The sequence below is a fragment of the Oncorhynchus mykiss genome, chromosome 13, assembly GCF_013265735.2.
Source record: "Oncorhynchus mykiss isolate Arlee chromosome 13, USDA_OmykA_1.1, whole genome shotgun sequence".
Classification (NCBI taxonomy): Eukaryota; Metazoa; Chordata; class Actinopteri; order Salmoniformes; family Salmonidae; genus Oncorhynchus; species Oncorhynchus mykiss.
Window position 1 is genome coordinate 40,710,676 of NC_048577.1, and position 3,517 is coordinate 40,714,192.

Below are 3,517 nucleotides of genomic sequence, written 5' to 3' on the forward strand. Positions count from 1 at the left end.
ATATATATCACAAGAATATTGTATTTCAGAATCTGTGAAGTTTACATACATATTAATAATCTGCTCAAAATGTATACATTTCTCCCAGTGCCACCAAATATGCATTCTATACGGTTTCTGCAGACATCAAATCAGCACATTAAGACAGCTATATGAGTTAGAACAATAGAATGCCTGAGGGCTCCTTCAGAATCCCAACCCATGCAACAGGATTCCTAATCACCTCTACTGGCGAGAAGGGCCCCTAGAAATAAGAAAATAATCAGTAGAACAACAAAAGGTTTTCAGGCTAAAAGCAATGCTTGATCCTTTAATTCATAGAGATGTACAATAGGTGCTTGAGGTGCCCTCTCCTCCTACCCATAGGGAGGATTCAGCTGCAGCCTGCCCTGCTGCCAACCAGGGCCTTCTAATGAGGGACCGCAATTAAGCCTGTTTATTCACACTAAGTGTGAACTGCAAATGCCAGGGGCTGCAGTCAGTTAAAAGACCTGGGCGCCTTTGTGTCACAAGAGCCGCTTTTATTCAGCAAACAAAGCAGAAAACACAACACACAAGCACCTAATGACAAAATCTGCCTCTCTAGCAGACACTCACATACAGTACATAGGTTACACACACACACACACACACACACACACACACACACACACACACACACACACACACACACACACAAACACGTACAGTACAGTACAGACTGAATAGAGTCAGTGCTTGACAGAACAGTGAACAGTGGGGGCGGGGTTAAGACAGACTGACAGCGGGGCCCATCTCTATCCTCTTATTAACGCTTAACGAGTGCTTTCCTCATGCAATATTCATCTCCGCTAATATCATCCAAGCTCTGAGCTGAGCTGGCTACTTATGTAAGGCAATTATGTAAAATATCAGACAGGGCCCACATTCACAAACTGACTGGTCTGGGGGAGAGAGCTGCAGGACAAGGACAGAGAGAGGAAGAGAGGTACAGGAAGAGAGAGAGAGAGGGTGAGATGGAGAGAGTGGAACAAACAGAGAGAGAGGGAGAGAGAGGCAAAGGAGCAGGAAGCTACGATACAATTATGTGGTGAATTAACATCTATTTCAACTCAGTGGAGCAGCTAAGATCAGCCTAGAGCTGCCAGCTTTACACTAGTTCTGTTGTGTTCAGGCCAGGACCTGTAACCCACAAATACTATGGCCTACAACTGGAACGTAGTATTGCTGACAACACTGTTTACATTACATTTACATTCACTTCTAGGCTAAATGTATTTAGGCATAGAAAATGTACATTACACATCTATAAGCACATCGTAAACATCGGGACATACTGTAGCGACATAAGGCATTATCACTCACTCACTCACACACACACACACACACCCACACACAGTCCCCTCTTTTATCGCCTACACACTCCATACTGTCTGCCTCTTATACAAGCATGTTCATTTTATGTCTGCAAATGTGTGAATATTGAAACACACATAGTGATACAAATGGATAGATATCCTGATATGAGAATCACGACTGTCCTCCACGGCAAAAATAGCATCCACACACTAAATGCAAATGCCTGCTACCTGCACAGTCAATGCCAATAATCATCCCATCCCCCTCCTGCTTCCCCCATCGTTTCTTCAAGGCGGCGACATCTAAGGACACATGAAGGTCAGTCTGGGAGAGGAAGGCAGGAAAACACACCATTGTTGTGGGAGAGTCACATCTTGCAACACCATGCACACACACTCTAACATCATACACAAACACTGAACACACAAGTAGCAATTTTACATATACAATCACACATCAAATCAAATTGTATTTGTCACATGCGCCGAATACAACAGGTGTAGAACTTACAGTGAAATGCTTACTTACGAGCCCTTAACCAACAATGCAGTTTTAAGAAAAATAAGTGTTAAGTAAAAAATAGATAAGTAAAAAATTGAAAATATAAGTAACAAATAATGAAACAGCAGCAGTAAAATAACAATAGCGAGGCGATATACAGGGGGTACCGGTACAGAGTCAATGTGCAGGGGCACCGGTTAGTCAAGGTAATATGTACATGTAGGTAGAGTTATTAAGGTGACTATGCATAGATAATAAACAGGGAGTAGCAGCAGCGTAAAAGAGGGGGGTAGGCAATGTAAATAGTCTGGGTAGCCATTTGATTAGCTGTTCAGGAGTTTTATGGCTTGGGGGTAGAAGCTGTTAAGAAGCCTTTTGGACCTAGACTTGGCGCTCCGGTACCGCTTGCCGTGCGGTAGCAGAGAGAACAGTCTATGGCTAGGGTGGCTGGAGTCTTTGACATTTTTTAGGGCCTTCCTCTGACACCGCCTGGTATATACATATTAATTAACCCTTCAACAACAACAACCCCCTATGTATATAACCCCCCCCCCCCACACACACACACACACACACCACACACCACACACAAATGCAGTCACACACGCACCCTCAGGGTCAAGGCCCTGTGGCGATCTGTGCAGAAATAGGTCATTTGTCACACATCATGTCCTGGGGCAAAGGATGCATTATAGATGATACCAAACAGTCTGTCTCAGTCAGCACTGCACTCACCACACACTCACTGCTGTGGAGGAAGGAGGGAGGGAGGGAGGGAGGGATGGATGGATGGATGGAGAGATGACAACTCCTCAAAAGAAGGATGTTTCAGAAACATTGAGTACTATACTGTCTAACACTACCACTGCCATGGCTAGGCTGTTTTTGTCTATACTCTATACAAAACATACCTATCTTCATTTTCATAACATAACAGTTCATGTTTGAAGTATATATTGAATATAAACACAGATCAATTCAGGAGCCAAATCCAAATATTCACATCTGACTCACTACTAGTCCCCCATCTGCCCTGCACATGACTGGAACTGTAGAGGAAAACACAGCCAATAGGAAGGGGTCCCTCATTCAACCCATTAGTCAGCTTTGGTGATTTCCTGCTTTGATATTGGCTACATATTACGCCCTGATTTTAATGGTTTGCCATTTTTGTTTGTTTGTGCTGTGATTGGCTGCATTAAAATGGTAGACTCCCTGTGCAAATGTACACACACAGTCCTTTTTTCTAAGGACAAAGGCTAAAACACTGATTTTGTCCAATACGAGGGAAACGAGGGAAAATTAGGGATGAAGAAAAGACATGTAGAGAGAGTAGGGAAAGAGAGAGAGACGGAGAGAGAAAGCTACTGTCTTCTGCTGCACCCATCTGTTCTGATAGTGCAGGTGGAGGCTCTATTCACTCAGCTCTGCATGTGTGTGTGGAGAGGGGGAGGCAGGAAGAAAGCAGAGAGAAGGAGGGAGTGGAGGGATGGATGGAGGGGGGGGCAGTGAGATGGGAGGAGAAAGTGTGTGTGTGGGGGGGGGGGGGGGGGGGGGCTCTGGTGATCTCTCCTGAAGGGGATAATGGGAGAGAAGCGCATTGCAATGGCTGCTGTGTAGTACCCTCCCTGCACAATTAGCCAATCAGGAGCGCGCTCTGCCAGCCAGAAGGACGCAT